Genomic DNA, 21,976 nt, shown 5'->3' on the forward strand with positions numbered 1-21,976 from the left:
CGTTTCTATGGAAACGACAGGATTTTCTTTTGGGATACGACAAACACATTTCCGATCCACTAATCCTTCTTTACTCTATCCCTCACTCCCACACATTGACGAATTCACACGGAAATTCCGTCGCTATGAAATACGAGTACTATGTGTTCTAAGACACTTCCTTCTAAATCGAGTAACGTTTCTATGGAAACGACAGGATTTTCTTTTGGGATACGACAATCTCATTTCCGATCCACTAATCCTTCTTTACTGCATCCCTCACTCCCACACATTGACGAATTCACACGGAATTTCTGTCGCTATGAAATACGAGTACTATGTGTTCTAAGACATTTCCTTCTAAATCGAGTAACGTTTCTATGGAAACGACAGGATTTTCTTTTGGGATACGACAATCACATTTCCGATCCACTAATCCTTCTTTACTGCATCCCTCACTCCCACACATTGACGAATTCACAGGGAAATTCCGTCGCTATGAAATACGAGTACTATGTGTTCTAAGACATTTCCTTCTAAATCGAGTAACGTTTCTATGGAAACGACAGGATTTTCTTTTGGGATACGACAATCTCATTTCCTATCCACTAATCCTTCTTTACTGCATCCCTCACTCCCAAACATTGACGAATTCACACGGAAATTGCGTAGCTGTGAAATACGAGTACTATGTGTTCTAAGACATTTAATTTTAAATCGAGTAACGTTTCTTTGGAAACGACAGGATTTTCTTTTGGGATACGACAATCTCATTTCCGATCCAATAATCCTTCTTTACTGCATCCCTCACTCCCACACATTGGCGAATTCACACAGAAATTCCTTCGCTATGAAATACGAGTACTATGTGTTCTAAGACATTTCCTTCTAAATCGAGTAACGTTTCTATGGAAACGACAGGATTTTCTTTTGGGATACGACAATAACATTTCCGATCCACTAATCCTTCTTTACTGCATCCCTCACTCCCAAACATTGACGAATTCACACGGAAATTGCGTCGCTGTGAAATACGAGTACTATGTGTTCTAAGACATTTCCTTTTAAATCGAGTAACGTTTCTATGGAATCGACAGGATTTTCTTTTGGGATACGACAATCACATTTCCGATCCACTAATCCTTCTTTACTGCATCATTCACTCCCACACATTGACGAATTCACACGGAAATTCCGTCGCTATGAAATACGAGTACTATGTGTTCTAAGACATTTCCTTCTAAATCGAGTAACGTTTCTATGGAAACGACAGGATTTTCTTTTGGGATACGACAATCTCATTTCCGATCCACTAATCCTTCTTTACTGCATCCCTCACTCCCAAACATTGACGAATTCACACGGAAATTGCGTCGCTATGAAATACGAGTACTATGTGTTCTAAGACATTTCCTTCTAAATCGAGTAACGTTTCTATGGAAACGACAGGATTTTCTTTTGGGATACGACAATCTCATTTCCGATCCACTAATCCTTCTTTACTGCGTCCCTCACTCCCACACATTGACGAATTCACACGGAAATTGCGTCGCTTTGAAATACGAGTACTATGTGTTCTAAGACATTTCCTTCTAAATCGAGTAACGTTGCTATGGAAACGAAAGGATTTTCTTTAGGGATACGACGATCTCATTTCCGATCCACTAATCCTTCTTTAATGCGTCGCTCACTCCCACACATTGTCGAATTCACACGGAAATTGCGTCGCTATGAAATACGAGTACTATGTGTTCTAAGACATTTCCTTCTAAATCGAGTAACGTTTCTATGGAAACGACAGGATTTTCCTTTGGGATACGACAATCACATTTCCGATCCACTAATCCTTCTTTACTGCATCCCTCACTCCCAAACATTGACGAATTCACACGGAAATTGCGTCGCTGTGAAATACGAGTACTATGTGTTCTAAGACATTTCCTTTTAAATCGAGTAACGTTTCTATGGAAACGACAGGATTTTCTTTTGGGATACGACAAACACATTTCCGATCCACTAATCCTTCTTTACTCTATCCCTCACCCCCACACATTGACGAATTCACACGGAAATTCCGTCGCTATGAAATACGAGTACTATGTGTTCTAAGACATTTCCTTCTAAATCGAGTAACGTTTCTATGGAAACGACAGGATCTTCTTTTGGGATACGACAATCTCATTTCCGATCCACTAATCCTTCTTTACTGCATCCCTCACTCCCACACATTGACGAATTCACACGGAATTTCTGTCGCTATGAAATACGAGTACTATGTGTTCTAAGACATTTCCTTCTAAATCGAGTAACGTTTCTATGGAAACGACAGGATTTTCTTTTGGGATACGACAATCACATTTCCGATCCACTAATCCTTCTTTACTGCATCCCTCACTCCCACACATTGACGAATTCACAGGGAAATTCCGTCGCTATGAAATACGAGTACTATGTGTTCTAAGACATTTCCTTCTAAATCGAGTAACGTTTCTATGGAAACGACAGGATTTTCTTTTGGGATACGACAATCTCATTTCCTATCCACTAATCCTTCTTTACTGCATCCCTCACTCCCAAACATTGACGAATTCACACGGAAATTGCGTAGCTGTGAAATACGAGTACTATGTGTTCTAAGACATTTAATTTTAAATCGAGTAACGTTTCTTTGGAAACGACAGGATTTTCTTTTGGGATACGACAATCTCATTTCCGATCCAATAATCCTTCTTTACTGCATCCCTCACTCCCACACATTGGCGAATTCACACGGAAATTCCGTCGCTATGAAATACGAGTACTATGTGTTCTAAGACATTTCCTTCTAAATCGAGTAACGTTTCTATGGAAACGACAGGATTTTCTTTTGGGATACGACAATAACATTTCCGATCCACTAATCCTTCTTTACTGCATCCCTCACTCCCAAACATTGACGAATTCACACGGAAATTGCGTCGCTGTGAAATACGAGTACTATGTGTTCTAAGACATTTCCTTTTAAATCGAGTAACGTTTCTATGGAATCGACAGGATTTTCTTTTGGGATACGACAATCACATTTCCGATCCACTAATCCTTCTTTACTGCATCCCTCACTCCCACACATTGACGAATTCACACGGAAATTCCGTCGCTATGAAATACGAGTACTATGTGTTCTAAGACATTTCCTTCTAAATCGAGTAACGTTTCTATGGAAACGACAGGATTTTCTTTTGGGATACGACAATCTCATTTCCGATCCACTAATCCTTCTTTACTGCGTCCCTCACTCCCACACATTGACGAATTCACACGGAAATTGCGTCGCTTTGAAATACGAGTACTATGTGTTCTAAGACATTTCCTTCTAAATCGAGTAACGTTGCTATGGAAACGAAAGGATTTTCTTTAGGGATACGACAATCTCATTTCCGATCCACTAATCCTTCTTTAATGCGTCGCTCACTCCCACACATTGTCGAATTCACACGGAAATTGCGTCGCTATGAAATACGAGTACTATGTGTTCTAAGACATTTCCTTCTTAATCGAGTAACGTTCTATGGAAACGACAGGATTTTCTTTTGGGATACGACAATCTCATTTCCGATCCACTAATCCTTCTTTACTGCATCCCTCACTCCCTCACATTGACGAATTCACACGGAAATTCCGTCGCTATGAAATGCGAGTACTATGTGTTCTAAGACATTTCCTTCTAAATCGAGTAACGTTTCTATGGAAAGGACAGGATTTTCTTTTGGGATACGACAATCTCATTTCCGATCCACTAATCCTTCTCTACTGCATCCCTCACTCCAAACATTGACGAATTCACACGGCAATTCCGTCGCTATTAAATGCGAGTACTATGTGTTCTAAGACATTTCCTTCTAAATCGAGTAACGTTTCTGTGGAAACGACAGGATTTTCTTTTGGGATACGACAATCTCATTTCCGATCCACTAATCCTTCTTTACTGCGTCCCTCACTCCCACACATTGTCGAATTCACACGGAAGTTGCGTCGCTATGAAATACGTGTACTATGTGTTCTAAGACATTTCCTTCTTAATCGAGTAACGTTTCTGTGGAAACGACAGGATTTTCTTTTGGGATACGACAATTTCATTTCCGATCCACTAATCCTTCTTTACTGCATCCCTCACTCCCTCACATTGACGAATTCACACGGAAATTCCGTCGCTATGAAATACGAGTACTATGTGTTCAAAGACATTTCCTTCTAAATCGAGTAACGTTTCTATGGAAAGAAAGGATTTTCTTTTGGGATACGACAATCTCAATTCCGATCCACTAATCCTTCTTTACTGCGTCCCTCACTCCCACACATTGTCGAATTCACACGGAAATTGCGTCGCTATGAAATACGAGTACTATGTGTTCTAAGACATTTCCTTCTTAATCGAGTAACGTTTCTATGGAAACGACAGGATTTTCTTTTGGGATAGGACAATCTCATTTCCGATCCAATAATCCTTCTTTACTGCATCCCTCACTCCCACACATTGACGAATTCACACGGAAATTCCGTCGCTATGAAATACGAGTACTATGTGTTCTAAGACATTTCCTTCTAAATCGAGTAACGTTTCTATGGAAACGAAAGGATTTTCTTTTGGGATACGACAATCTCATTTCCGATCCACTAATCCATCTTTACTGCGTCCCTCACTCCCACACATTGTCGAATTCACACGGAAATTCCGTCGCTATAAAATACGAGTACTATGTGTTCTACGACATTTCCTTCTAAATCGAGTAACGTTTCTATGGAAACGACAGGATTTTCTTTTGGGATACGACAATCTCATTTCCGATCCACTAATCCTTCTTTACTGCGTCCCTCACTCCCACACATTGACGAATTCACACGGAAATTGCGTCGCTATGAAATACGAGTACTATGTGTTCTAAGACATTTCCTTCTAAATCGAGTAACGTTTCTATGGAAACGACAGGATTTTCTTTTGGGATACGACAATCTCATTTCCGATCCACTAATAATTCTTTACTGCGACCCTGACACTCACACATTGACGAATTCACACGGAAATTGCGTCGCTTTGAAATACGAGTACTATGTGTTCTAAGACATTTCCTTCTAAATCGAGTAACGTTTCTATGGAAACGACAGGATTTTCTATTGGGATACGAAAATCTCATTTCCGATCCACTAATCCTTCTTTACTGCATCCCTCACTCCCACACATTGACGAATTCACACGGAAATTCAGTCGCTGTGAAATACGAGTACTATGTGTTCTAAGACATTTCCTTCTAAATCGAGTAACGTTTCTATGGAAACGGAAGGATTTTCTTTGGGATACGACAATCTCATTTCCGATCCACTAATCCTTCTTTACTGCATCCCTCACTCCCACACATTGACGTATTCACACGGAAATTCCATGGCTATGAAATACGAGTACTATGTGTTCTAAGACATTTCCTTCTAAATCGAGTTACGTTTCTATGGAAACGACAGGATTTTCTTTTGGGATACGACAATCACATTTCCGATCCACTAATCCTTCTTTACTGCATCCCTCACTCCCAAACATTGAAGAATTCACACGGCAATTCCGTCGCTATGAAATGCGAGTACTATGTGTTCTAAGATATTTCCTTCTAAATCGAGTAACGTTTCTATGGAAACGACAGGATTTTCTTTTGGGATACGACAATCTCATTTCCGATCCACTAATCCCTCTTTACTGCATCCCTCACTCCCACACATTGACGAATTCACTCGGAAATTCCGTCGCTATGAAATACGAGTACTATGTGTTCTAAGACATTTCCTTCTAAATCGAGTAACGTTTCTATGGACACGACAGGATTTTCTTTTGGGATACGACAATCTCATTTCCGATCCACTAATCCTTCTTTACTGCATCCCTCACTCCCACACATTGACGAATTCACACGGAAATTCCGTCGCTATGAAATACGAGTACTATGTGTTCTACGACATTTCCTTCTAAATCGAGTAACGTTTCTATGGAAACGACAGGATTTTCTTTTGGGATACGACAATCTCATTTCCGATCCACTAATCCTTCTTTACTGCGTCCTTCACTCCCACACATTGACGAATTCACACGGAAATTGCGTCGCTTTGAAATACGAGTACTATGTGTTCTAAGACATTTCCTTCTAAATCGAGTAACGTTTCTATGGAAACGACAGGATTTTCTTTTGGGATACGACAATCACATTTCCGATCCACTAATCCTTCTTCACTGCATCCCTCACTCCCAAACATTGACGAATTCACACGGCAATTCCGTCGCTATGAAATGCGAGTACTATGTGTTCTAAGACATTTCCTTCTAAATCGAGTAACGTTTCTGTGGAAACGACAGGATTTTCTTTTGGGATACGACAATCTCATTTCCGATCCATTAATCCTTCTTTACTGCATGCCTCACTCCCACACATTGACGAATTCACACGGAAATTCTGTCGCTATGAAATACGAGTACTATGTGTTCTACGACATTTCCTTCTAAATCGAGTAACGTTTCTATGGAAACGACAGGATTTTCTTTTGGGATACGACAATCTCATTTCCGATCCACTAATCCTTCTTTACTGCGTCCCTCACTCCCACACATTGACGAATTCACACGGAAATTGCGTCGCTATGAAATACGAGTACTATGTGTTCTAAGACATTTCCTTCTAAATCGAGTAACGTTTCTATGGAAACGACAGGATTTTCTTTTCGGATACGACAATCTCATTTCCGATCCACTAATCCTTCTTTACTGCATCCCTCACTCCCAAACATTGACGAATTCACACGGCAATTCCGTCGCTATGAAATGCCAGTAGTATGTGTTCTAAGACATTTCCTTCTAAATCGAGTAACGTTTCTATGGAAACGACGGGATTTTCTTTTGGGATACGACAATCTCATTTCCGATCCACCAATCCTTCTTTACTGCATCCCTCACTCCCACACATTGACGAATTCACACGGAAATTCCGTCGCTATGAAATACGAGTACTATGTGTTCTAAGACATTTCCTTCTAAATCGAGTAACGTTTCTATGGAAACGACAGGATTTTCTTTTGGGATACGACAATCTCATTTCAGATCCACTAATCCTTCTTTACTGCGTCCCTCACTCCCACACATTGACGAATTCACACGGAAATTCCGTCGCTATGAATTACGAGTACTATGTGTTCTAAGACATTTCCTTCTAAATCGAGTAGCGTTTCTATGGAAACGACAGGATTTTCTTTTGGGATACGACAATCTTATTTCCGTTCCACTAATCCTTCTTTACTGCATCCCTCACTCCCTCACATTGACGAATTCACACGGAAATTCCGTCGCTATGAAATGCGAGTACTATGTGTTCTAAGACATTTCCTTCTAAATCGAGTAACGTTTCTATGGAAACGACAGGTTTTTCTTTTGGGATACGACAGTCTTATTTCCGTTCCACTAATCCTTCTTTACTGCATCCCTCACTCCCACACATTGACGAATTCACACGGAAATTCCGTCGCTATGAAATGCGAGTACTATGTGTTCTAAGACATTTCCTTCTAAATCGAGTAACGTTTCTGTGGAAACGACAGGATTTTCTTTTGGGATACGACAATCTTATTTCCGTTCCACTAATCCTTCTTTACTGCATGCCTCACTCCCTCACATTGACGAATTCACACGGAAATTCCGTCGCTATGAAATACGAGTACTATGTGTTCTAAGACATTTCCTTCTAAATCGAGTAACGTTTCTATGGAAAGGACAGGATTTTCTTTTGGGGTACGACAATCTCATTTCCGATCCACTAATCCTTCTTTACTGCATCCCTCACTCCCAAACATTGACGAATTCACACGGCAATTCCGTCGCTAAGAAATGCGAGTACTATGTGTTCTAAGACATTTCCTTCTAAATCGAGTAACGTTTCTGTGGAAACGACAGGTTTTTATTTGGGATACGACAATCTCATCTCCGATCCACTAATCCTTCTTTACTGCGTCCCTCACTCCCACACATTGTCGAATTCACACGGAAATTGCGTCGCTATGAAATACGATTACTATGTGTTCTAAGACATTTCCTTCTTAATCGAGTAACGTTTCTATGGAAACGACAGGATTTTCTTTTGGGATACGACAATTTCATTTCCGATCCACTAATCCTTCTTTTCTGCATCCCTCACTCCCTCACATTGACGAATTCACACGGAAATTCCGTCGCTATGAAATACGAGTACTATGTGTTCTAAGACATTTCCTTCTAAATCGAGTAACGTTTCTATGGAAACGAAAGGATTTTCTTTTGGGATACGACAATCTCATTTCCGATCCACTAATCCTTCTTTACTGCGTCCCTCACTCCCACACATTGTCGAATTCACACGGAAATTGCGTCGCTATGAAATACGAGTACTATGTGTTCTAAGACATTTCCTTCTAAATCGAGTAACGTTTCTATGGAAACGACAGGATTTTCTTTTGGGATAGGACAATCTCATTTCCGATCCAATAATCCTTCTTTACTGCATCCCTCACTCCCTCACATTGACGAATTCACACGGAAATTCCGTCGCTATGAAATACGAGTACTATGTGTTCTAAGACATTTCCTTCTAAATCGAGTAACGTTTCTATGGAAACGAAAGGAATTTCTTTTGGGATACGACAATCTCATTTCCGATCCACTAATCCATCTTTACTGCGTCCCTCACTCCCACACATATTCGAATTCACACGGAAATTCCGTCGCTATGAAATACGAGTACTATGTGTTCTACGACATTTCCTTCTAAATCGAGTAACGTTTCTATGGAAACGACAGGATTTTCTTTTGGGATACGACAATCTCATTTCCGATCCACTAATCCTTCTTTACTGCGTCCCTCACTCCCACACATTGACGAATTCACACGGAAATTGCGTCGCTATGAAATACGAGTACTATGTGTTCTAAGACATTTCCTTCTAAATCGAGTAACGTTTCTATGGAGACGACAGGATTTTCTTTTGGGATACGACAATCTTATTTCCGATCCACTAATCCTTCTTTACTGCGACCCTCACTCCCACACATTGACGAATTCACACGGAAATTGCGTCGCTTTGAAATACGAGTACTATGTGTTCTAAGACATTTCCTTCTAAATCGAGTAACGTTTCTATGGAAGCGACAGGATTTTCTATTGGGATACGAAAATCTCATTTCCGATCCACTAATCCTTCTTTACTGCATCCCTCACTCCCACACATTGACGAATTCACACGGAAATTCCGTCGCTGTGAAATACGAGTACTATGTGTTCTAAGACATTTCCTTCTAAATCGAGTAACGTTTCTATGGAAACGAAAGGATTTTCTTTGGGATACGACAATCTCATTTCCGATCCATTAATCCTTCTTTACTGCGTCCCTCACTCCCACACATTGTCGAATTCACACGGAAATTGCGTCGCTATGAAATACGAGTACTATGTGTTCTAAGACATTTCCTTCTTAATCGAGTAACTTTTCTATGGAAACGACAGGATTTTCTTTTGGGATACGACAATCTCATTTCCGATCCACTAATCCTTCTTTACTGCATCCCTCACTCCCTCACATTGACGAATTCACACGGAAATTCCGTCGCTATGAAATGCGAGTACTATGTGTTCTAAGACATTTCCTTCTAAATCTAGTAACGTTTCTATGGAAAGGACAGGATTCTCTTTTGGGATACGACAATCTCATTTCCGATCCACTAATCCTTCTTTACTGCATCCCTCACTCCCAAACATTGACGAATTCACATGGCAATTCCGTCGCTATGAAATGCGAGTACTATGTGTTCTAAGACATTTCCTTCTAAATCGAGAAACGTTTCTGTGGAAACGACAGGATTTTCTCTTGGGATACGACAATCTCATTTCCGATCCACTAATCCTTCTTTACTACATCCCTCACTCCCACACATTGACGAATTCACACGGAAATTCTGTCGCTATGAAATACGAGTACTATGTGTTCTAAGACATTTCCTTCTAAATCGAGTAACGTTTCTATGGAAACGACAGGATTTTCTTTTGGGATACGACAATCTTATTTCCGTTCCACTAATCCTTCTTTACTGCATCCCTCACTCCCACACATTGACGAATTCACACGGAAATTCCGTCGCTATGAAATGCGAGTACTATGTGTTCTAATACATTTCCTTCTAAATCGAGTAACGTTTCTATGGATACGACAGGATTTTCTTTTGGGATACGACAATCTCATTTCCGATCCACTAATCCTTCTTTACTGCATCCCTCACTCCCACACATTGACGAATTCACACGGAAATTCCGTCGCTATGAAATACGAGTACTATGTGTTCTAAGACATTACCTTCTAAATCGAGAAACGTTTCTATGGAAACGACAGGATTTTCTTTTGGGATACGACAATCACATTTCCAATCCACTAATCCTTCTTTACTGCATCCCTCACTCCCAAACATTGACGAATTCACACGGAAATTCCGTCGCTATGAAATACGAGTACTATGTTTTCTAAGACATTTCCTTCTAAATCGAGTAACGTTTCTATGGAAACGACAGGATTTTCTTTTGGGATACGACAATCTCATTTCCGATCCACTAATCGTTCTTTACTGCGTCCCTCACCCCCACACATTGACGAATTCACACGGAAATTGCGTCGCTATGAAATACGAGTACTATGTGTTCTAAGACATTTCCTTCTAAATCGAGTAACGTTTCTATGGAAACGACAGGATTTTCTTTTGGGATACGACAATCTCATTTCCGATCCACTAATCCTTTTTTACTGCATCCCTCACTCCCAAACATTGACGAATTCACGAGGAAATTGCGTCGCTATGAAATACGAGTACTATGTGTTCTAAGACATTTCCTTCTAAGTCGAGTAACGTTTCTATGGAAACGACAGGATTTTCTTTTGGGATACGACAATCTCATTTCCGATCCACTAATCCTTCTTTACTGCATCACTCACTCCCACACATTGACGAATTCACACGGAAATTCCGTCGCTATGAAATACGAGTACTATGTGTTCTAAGACATTTCCTTCTAAATCGAGTAACGCTTCTATGGAAACGACAGGATTTTCTTTTGGGATACGACAATCACATTTCCGATCCAATAATCCCTCTTTACTGCATCCCTCACTCCCTAACATTGACGAATTCACACGGAAATTCCGTCGCTATGAAATGCGAGTACTATGTGTTCTAAGACATTTCCTTCTAAATCGAGTAACGTTTCTATGGAAACGACAGGATATTCTTTTGGGATACGACAATCTCATTTCCGATCCACTAATCCCTCTTTACTGCATCCCTCACTCCCACACATTGACGAATTCACACGGAAATTCCGTCGCTATGAAATACGAGTACTATGTGTTCTAAGACATTTCCTTCTAAATCGAGTAACGTTTCTATGGAAACGACAGGATTTTCTTTTGGGATACGACAATCTCATTTCCGATCCACTAATCCTTCTTTACTGCATCCCTCACTCCCACACATTGACGAATTCACACGGAAATTCCGTCGCTATGAAATACGAGTACTATGTGTTCTAAGACATTTCCTTCTAAATCGAGTAACGTTTCTATGGAAACAACAGGATTTTCTTTTGGGATACGACAATCTCGTTTCCGATCCACTAATCCTTCTTTACTGCGTCCCTCACTCCCACACATTGACGAATTCACACGGAAATTGCGTCGCTTTGAAATACGAGTACTATGTGTTCTAAGACATTTCCTTCTAAATCGAGTAACGTTTCTTTGGAAACGACAGGATTTTCTTTTGGGATACGACAATTACATTTCCGATCCACTAATCCATCTTTACTGCGTCCCTCACTCCCACACATTGTCGAATTCACACGGAAATTCCGTCGCTATGAAATACGAGTACTTTGTGTTCTACGACATTTCCTTCTAAATCGAGTAACGTTTCTATGGAAACGACAGGATTTTCTTTTGGGATACGACAATCTCATTTCCGATCCACTAATCCTTCTTTACTGCGTCCCTCACTCCCACACATTGACGAAATCACACGGAAATTGCGTCGCTATGAAATACGAGTACTATGTGTTCTAAGACATTTCCTTCTAAATCGAGTAACGTTTCTATGGAGACGACAGGATTTTCTTTTGGGATACGACAATCTTATTTCCGATCCACTGATCCTTCTTTACTGCGACCCTCACTCCCACACATTGACGAATTCACACGGAAATTGCGTCGCTTTGAAATACGAGTACTATGTGTTCTAAGACATTTCCTTCTAAATCGAGTAACGTTTCTATGGAAACGACAGGATTTTCTATTGGGATACGAAAATCTCATTTCCGATCCACTAATCCTTCTTTACTGCATACCTCACTCCCACACATTGACGAATTCACACGGAAATTCCGTCGCTGTGAAATACGAGTACTATGTGTTCTAAGACATTTCCTTCTAAATCGAGTAACGTTTCTATGGAAACGAAAGTATTTTCTTTGGGATACGACAATCTCATTTCCGATCCATTAATCCTTCTTTACTGCGTCCCTCACTCCCACACATTGTCGAATTCACACGGAAATTGCGTCGCTATGAAATACGAGTACTATGTGTTCTAAGACATTTCCTTCTTAATCGAGTAACTTTTCTATGGAAACGACAGGATTTTCTTTTGGGATACGACAATCTCATTTCCGATCCACTAATCCTTCTTTACTGCATCCCTCACTCCCTCACATTGACGAATTCACACGGAAATTCCGTCGCTATGAAATGCGAGTACTATGTGTTCTAAGACATTTCCTTCTAAATCTAGTAACGTTTCTATGGAAAGGACAGGATTCTCTTTTGGGATACGACAATCTCATTTCCGATCCACTAATCCTTCTTTACTGCATCCCTCACTCCCAAACATTGACGAATTCACACGGCAATTCCGTCGCTATGAAATGCGAGTACTATGTGTTCTAAGACATTTCCTTCTAAATCGAGAAACGTTTCTGTGGAAACGACAGGATTTTCTTTTGGGATACGACAATCTCATTTCCGATCCACTAATCCTTCTTTACTGCATCCCTCACTCCCACACATTGACGAATTCACACGGAAATTCTGTCGCTATGAAATACGAGTACTATGTGTTCTACGACATTTCCTTCTAAATCGAGTAACGTTTCTATGGAAACGACAGGATTTTCTTTTGGGATACGACAATCTCATTTCCGATCCACTAATCCTTCTTTACTGCGTCCCTCACTCCCACACATTGACGAATTCACACGGAAATTGCGTCGCTATGAAATACGAGTACTATGTGTTCTAAGACATTTCCTTCTAAATCGAGTAACGTTTCTATGGAAACGACAGGATTTTCTTTTTGGATACGACAATCTCATTTCCGATCCACTAATCCTTCTTTACTGCATCCCTCACTCCCACACATTGACGAATTCACACGGAAATTCCGTCGCTATGAAATACGAGTACTATGTGTTCTAAGACATTTCCTTCTAAATCGAGTAACGTTTCTATGGAAACGACAGGATTTTCTTTTGGGATACGACAATCTCATTTCCGATCCACTAATCCTTCTTTACTGCGTCCCTCACTCCCACACATTGACGAATTCACACGGAAATTACGTCGCTATGAAATACGAGTGCTATGTGTTCTAAGACATTTCCTTCTTAATCGAGTAACGTTTCTATGGAAACGACAGGATTTTCTTTTGGGATACGACAATCTTATTTCCTTTCCACTAATCCTTCTTTACTGCATCCCTCACTCCCACACATTGACGAATTCACACGGAAATTCCGTCGCTATGAAATATGAGTACTATGTGTTCTACGACATTTCCTTCTAAATCGAGTAACGTTTCTATGGAAACGACAGGATTTTCTTTTGGGATACGACAATCTCATTTCCGATCCACTAATCCTTCTTTACTGCGTCCCTCACTCCCACACATTGACGAATTCACACGGAAATTGCGTCGCTATGAAATACGAGTACTATGTGTTCTAAGACATTTCCTTCTAAATCGAGTAACGTTTCTATGGAGACGACAGGATTTTCTTTTGGGATACGACAATCTTATTTCCGATCCACTAATCCTTCTTTACTGCGACCCTCACTCCCACACATTGACGAATTCACACGGAAATTGCGTCGCTTTGAAATACGAGTACTATGTGTTCTAAGACATTTCCTTCTAAATCGAGTAACGTTTCTATGGAAACGACAGGATTTTCTATTGGGATAAGAAAATCTCATTTCCGATCCACTAATCCTTCTTTACTGCATCCCTCACTCCCACACATTGACGAATTCACACGGAAATTCCGTCGCTGTGAAATACGAGTACTATGTGTTCTAAGACATTTCCTTCTAAATCGAGTAACGTTTCAATGGAAACGAAAGGATTTTCTTTGGGATACGACAATCTCATTGCCGATCCGTTAATCCTTCTTTACTGCGTCCCTCACTCCCACACATTGTCGAATTCACACGGAAATTGCGTCGCTATGAAATACGAGTACTATGTGTTCTAAGACATTTCCTTCTTAATCGAGTAACTTTTCTATGGAAACGACAGGATTTTCTTTTGGGATACGACAATCTCATTTCCGATCCACTAATCCTTCTTTACTGCATCCCTCACTCCCTCACATTGACGAATTCACACGGAAATTCCGTCGCTATGAAATGCGAGTACTATGTGTTCTAAGATATTTCCTTCTAAATCTAGTAACGTTTCTATGGAAAGGACAGGATTCTCTTTTGGGATATGACAATCTCATTTCCGATCCACTAATCCTTCTTTACTGCATCCCTCACTCCCAAACATTGACGAATTCACACGGCAATTCCGTCGCTATGAAATGCGAGTACTATGTGTTCTAAGACATTTCCTTCTAAATCGAGAAACGTTTCTGTGGAAACGACAGGATTTTCTTTTGGGATACGACAATCTCATTTCCCATCCACTAATCCTTCTTTACTGCATCCCTCACTCCCACACATTGACGAATTCACACGGAAATTCTGTCGCTATGAAATACGAGTACTATGTGTTCTACGACATTTCCTTCTAAATCGAGTAACGTTTCTATGGAAACGACAGGATTTTCTTTTGGGATACGACAATCTCATTTCCGATCCACTAATCCTTCTTTACTGCGTCCCTCACTCCCACACATTGACGAATTCACACGGAAATTGCGTCGCTATGAAATACGAGTACTATGTGTTCTAAGACATTTCCTTCTAAATCGAGTAACGTTTCTATGGAAACGACAGGATTTTATTTTTGGATACGACAATCTCATTTCCGATCCACTAATCCTTCTTTACTGCATCCCTCACTCCCACACATTGACGAATTCACACGGAAATTCCGTCGCTATGAAATACGAGTACTATGTGTTCTAAGACATTTCCTTCTAAATCGAGTAACGTTTCTATGGAAACGACAGGATTTTCTTTTGGGATACGACAATCTCATTTCCGATCCACTAATCCTTCTTTACTGCGTCCCTCACTCCCACACATTGACGAATTCACACGGAAATTGCGTCGCTATGAAATACGAGTGCTATGTGTTCTAAGACATTTCCTTCTTAATCGAGTAACGTTTCTATGGAAACGACAGGATTTTCTTTTGGGATACGACAATCTTATTTCCGTTCCACTAATCCTTCTTTACTGCATCCCTCAATCCCACACATTGACGAATTCACACGGAAATTCCGTCGCTATGAAATGCGAGTACTATGTGTTCTAAGACATTTCCTTCTAAATCGAGTAACGTTTCTATGGAAACGACAGGATTTTCTTTTGGGATACGACAATCTTATTTCCGTTCCACTCATCCTTCTTTACTGCATCCCTCACTCCCACACATTGACGAATTCACACGGAAATTCCGTCGCTATGAAATGCGAGTACTATGTGTTCTAAGACATTTCCTTCTAAATCGAGTAACGTTTCTGTGGATACGACAGGATTTTCTTTTGGGATACGACAATCTCATTTCCGATCCACTAATCCTTCTTTACTGCATCCCTCACTCCCACACATTGACGAATTCACACGGAAATTCCGTCGCTATGAAATACGAGTACTATGTGTTCTAAGACATTACCTTCTAAATCGAGTAACGTTTCTATGGAAACGACAGGATTTTCTTTTGGGATACGACAATCACATTTCCGATCCACTAATCCTTCTTTACTGCAACCCTCACTGCCAAACATTGACGAATTCACACGGAAATTCCGTCGCTATGAAATACGAGTACTATGTTTTCTAAGACATTTCCTTCTAAATCGAGTAACGTTTCTATGGAAACGACAGGATTTTCTTTTGGGATACGACAATCTCATTTCCGATCCACTAATCGTTCTTTACTGCGTCCCTCACCCCCACACATTGAGGAATTCACACGGAAATTGCGTCGCTATGAAATACGAGTACTATGTGTTCTAAGACATTTCCTTCTAAATCGAGTAACGCTTCTATGGAAACGACAGGATTTTCTTTTGGGATACGACAATCACATTTCCGATCCAATAATCCTTCTTTACAGCATCCCTCACTCCCTAACATTGACGAATTCACACGGAAATTCCGTCGCTATGAAATGCGAGTACTATGTGTTCTAAGACATTTCCTTCTAAATCGAGTAACGTTTCTATGGAAACGACAGGATTTTCTTTTTGGATACGACAATCTCATTTCCGATCCACTAATCCTTCTTTACTGCATCCCTCACTCCCACACGTTGACGATTTCACACGGAAATTCCGTCGCTATGAAATACGAGTACTATGTGTTCTAAGACATTTCCTTCTAAATCGAGTAACGTTTCTATGGAAACGACAGGTTTTTCTTTTGGGATACGACAATCTCATTTCCGATCCACTAATCCTTCTTTACTGCGTCCCTCACTCCCACACATTGACGAATTCACACGGAAATTGCGTCGCTATGAAATACGAGTGCTATGTGTTCTAAGACATTTCCTTCTTAATCGAGTAACGTTTCTATGGAAACGACAGGATTTTCTTTTGGGATACGACAATCTTATTTCCGTTCCACTAATCCTTCTTTACTGCATCCCTCACTCCCACACATTGACGAATTCACACGGAAATTCCGTCGCTATGAAATATGAGTACTATGTGTTCTACGACATTTCCTTCTAAAACGAGTAACGTTTCTATGAAAACGACAGGATTTTCTTTTGGGATACGACAATCTCATTTCCGATCCACTAATCCTTCTTTACTGCGTCCCTCACTCCTACACATTGACGAATTCACACGGAAATTCCGTCGCTATGAAATACGAGTACTATGTGTTCTAAGACATTTCCTTCTAAATCGAGTAACGTTTCTATGGAGACGACAGGATTTTCTTTTGGGATACGACAATCTTATTTCCGATCCACTAATCCTTCTTTACTGCGACCCTCACTCCCACACATTGACGAATTCACACGGAAATTGCGTCGCTTTGAAATACGAGTACTATGTGTTCTAAGACATTTCCTTCTAAATCGAGTAACGTTTCTATGGAAACGACAGGATTTTCTATTGGGATAAGAAAATCTCATTTCCGATCCACTAATCCTTCTTTACTGCATCCCTCACTCCCACACATTGACGAATTCACACGGAAATTGCGTCGCTATGAAATACGAGTACTATGTGTTCTAAGACCTTTCCTTCTTAATCGAGTAACTTTTCTATGGAAACGACAGGATTTTCTTTTGGGATACGACAATCTCATTTCCGATCCACTAATCCTTCTTTACTGCATCCCTCACTCCCTCACATTGACGAATTCACACGGAAATTCCGTCGCTATGAAATGCGAGTACTATGTGTTCTAAGACATTTCCTTCTAAATCTAGTAACGTTTCTATGGAAAGGACAGGATTCTCTTTTGGGATACGACAATCTCATTTCCGATCCACTAATCCTTCTTTACTGCATCCCTCACTCCCAAACATTGACGAATTCACACGGCAATTCCGTCGCTATGAAATGCGAGTACTATGTGTTCTAAGACATTTCCTTCTAAATCGAGAAACGTTTCTGTGGAAACGACAGGATTTTCTTTTGGGATACGACAATCTCATTTCCCATCCACTAATCCTTCTTTACTGCATCCCTCACTCCCACACATTGACGAATTCACACGGAAATTCTGACGCTATGAAATACGAGTACTATGTGTTCTACGACATTTCCTTCTAAATCGAGTAACGTTTCTATGGAACCGACAGGATTTTCTTTTGGGATACGACAATCTCATTTCCGATCCACTAATCCTTCTTTACTGCGTCCCTCACTCCCACACATTGACGAATTCACACGGAAATTGCGTCGCTATGAAATACGAGTACTATGTGTTCTAAGACATTTCCTTCTAAATCGAGTAACGTTTCTATGGAAACGACAGGATTTTCTTTTTGGATACGACAATCTCATTTCCGATCCACTAATCCTTCTTTACTGCATCCCTCACTCCCACACATTGACGAATTCACACGGAAATTCCGTCGCTATGAAATACGAGTACTATGTGTTCTAAGACATTTCCTTCTAAATCGAGTAACGTTTCTATGGAAACGACAGGATTTTCTTTTGGGATACGACAATCTCATTTCCGATCCACTAATCCTTCTTTACTGCATCCCTCACTCCCACACATTGACGAATTCACACGGAAATTGCGTCGCTATGAAATACGAGTGCTATGTGTTCTAAGACATTTCCTTCTTAATCGAGTAACGTTTCTATGGAAACGACAGGATTTTCTTTTGGGATACGACAATCTTATTTCCGTTCCACTAATCCTTCTTTACTGCATCCCTCACTTCCACACATTGACGAATTCACACGGAAATTCCGTCGCTATGAAATGCGAGTACTATGTGTTCTAAGACATTTCCTTCTAAATCGAGTAACGTTTCTATGGAAACGACAGGATTTTCTTTTGGGATACGACAATCTTATTTCCGTTCCACTCATCCTTCTTTACTGCATCCCTCACTCCCACACATTGACGAATTCACACGGAAATTCCGTCGCTATGAAATGCGAGTACTATGTGTTCTAAGACATTTCCTTCTAAATCGAGTAACGTTTCTATGGATACGACAGGATTTTCTTTTGGGATACGACAATCTCATTTCCGATCCACTAATCCTTCTTTACTGCATCCCTCACTCCCACACATTGACGAATTCACACGGAAATTCCGTCGCTATGAAATACGAGTACTATGTGTTCTAAGACATTACCTTCTAAATCGAGTAACGTTTCTATGGAAACGACAGGATTTTCTTTTGGGATACGACAATCTCATTTCCGATCCACTAATCGTTCTTTACTGCGTCCCTCACCCCCACACATTGAGGAATTCACACGGAAATTGCGTCGCTATGAAATACGAGTACTATGTGTTCTAAGACATTTCCTTCTAAATCGAGTAACGCTTCTATGGAAACGACAGGATTTTCTTTTGGGATACGACAATCACATTTCCGATCCAATAATCCTTCTTTACAGCATCCCTCACTCCCTAACATTGACGAATTCACACGGAAATTCCGTCGCTATGAAATGCGAGTACTATGTGTTCTAAGACATTTCCTTCTAAATCGAGTAACGTTTCTATGGAAACGACAGGATTTTCTTTTTGGATACGACAATCTCATTTCCGATCCACTAATCCTTCTTTACTGCATCCCTCACTCCCACACATTGACGATTTCACACGGAAATTCCGTCGCTATGAAATACGAGTACTATGTGTTCTAAGACATTTCCTTCTAAATCGAGTAACGTTTCTATGGAAACGACAGGTTTTTCTTTTGGGATACGACAATCTCATTTCCGATCCACTAATCCTTCTTTACTGCGTCCCTCACTCCCACACATTGACGAATTCACACGGAAATTGCGTCGCTATGAAATACGAGTGCTATGTGTTCTAAGACATTTCCTTCTTAATCGAGTAACGTTTCTATGGAAACGACAGGATTTTCTTTTGGGATACGACAATCTTATTTCCGTTCCACTAATCCTTCTTTACTGCATCCCTCACTCCCACACATTGACGAATTCACACGGAAATTCCGTCGCTATGAAATATGAGTACTATGTGTTCTACGACATTTCCTTCTAAAACGAGTAACGTTTCTATGAAAACGACAGGATTTTCTTTTGGGATACGACAATCTCATTTCCGATCCACTAATCCTTCTTTACTGCGTCCCTCACTCCTACACATTGACGAATTCACACGGAAATTGCGTCGCTATGAAATACGAGTACTATGTGTTCTAAGACATTTCCTTCTAAATCGAGTAACGTTTCTATGGAGACGACAGGATTTTCTTTTGGGATACGACAATCTTATTTCCGATCCACTAATCCTTCTTTACTGCGACCCTCACTCCCACACATTGACGAATTCACACGGAAATTGCGTCGCTTTGAAATACGAGTACTATGTGTTCTAAGACATTTCCTTCTAAATCGAGTAACGTTTCTATGGAAACGACAGGATTTTCTATTGGGATAAGAAAATCTCATTTCCGATCCACTAATCCTTCTTTACTGCATCCCTCACTCCCACACATTGACGAATTCACACGGAAATTGCGTCGCTATGAAATACGAGTACTATGTGTTCTAAGACCTTTCCTTCTTAATCGAGTAACTTTTCTATGGAAACGACAGGATTTTCTTTTGGGATACGACAATCTCATTTCCGATCCACTAATCCTTCTTTACTGCATCCCTCACTCCCTCACATTGACGAATTCACACGGAAATTCCGTCGCTATGAAATGCGAGTACTATGTGTTCTAAGACATTTCCTTCTAAATCTAGTAACGTTTCTATGGAAAGGACAGGATTCTCTTTTGGGATACGACAATCTCATTTCCGATCCACTAATCCTTCTTTACTGCATCCCTCACTCCCAAACATTGACGAATTCACACGGCAATTCCGTCGCTATGAAATGCGAGTACTATGTGTTCTAAGACATTTCCTTCTAAATCGAGAAACGTTTCTGTGGAAACGACAGGATTTTCTTTTGGGATACGACAATCTCATTTCCCATCCACTAATCCTTCTTTACTGCATCCCTCACTCCCACACATTGACGAATTCACACGGAAATTCTGACGCTATGAAATACGAGTACTATGTGTTCTACGACATTTCCTTCTAAATCGAGTAACGTTTCTATGGAACCGACAGGATTTTCTTTTGGGATACGACAATCTCATTTCCGATCCACTAATCCTTCTTTACTGCGTCCCTCACTCCCACACATTGACGAATTCACACGGAAATTGCGTCGCTATGAAATACGAGTACTATGTGTTCTAAGACATTTCCTTCTAAATCGAGTAACGTTTCTATGGAAACGACAGGATTTTCTTTTTGGATACGACAATCTCATTTCCGATCCACTAATCCTTCTTTACTGCATCCCTCACTCCCACACATTGACGAATTCACACGGAAATTCCGTCGCTATGAAATACGAGTACTATGTGTTCTAAGACATTTCCTTCTAAATCGAGTAACGTTTCTATGGAAACGACAGGATTTTCTTTTGGGATACGACAATCTCATTTCCGATCCACTAATCCTTCTTTACTGCATCCCTCACTCCCACACATTGACGAATTCACACGGAAATTGCGTCGCTATGAAATACGAGTGCTATGTGTTCTAAGACATTTCCTTCTTAATCGAGTAACGTTTCTATGGAAACGACAGGATTTTCTTTTGGGATACGACAATCTTATTTCCGTTCCACTAATCCTTCTTTACTGCATCCCTCACTTCCACACATTGACGAATTCACACGGAAATTCCGTCGCTATGAAATGCGAGTACTATGTGTTCTAAGACATTTC

Source organism: Schistocerca serialis, chromosome 7 (genome assembly GCF_023864345.2).
Source record: "Schistocerca serialis cubense isolate TAMUIC-IGC-003099 chromosome 7, iqSchSeri2.2, whole genome shotgun sequence".
Taxonomy (NCBI): domain Eukaryota; kingdom Metazoa; phylum Arthropoda; class Insecta; order Orthoptera; family Acrididae; genus Schistocerca; species Schistocerca serialis.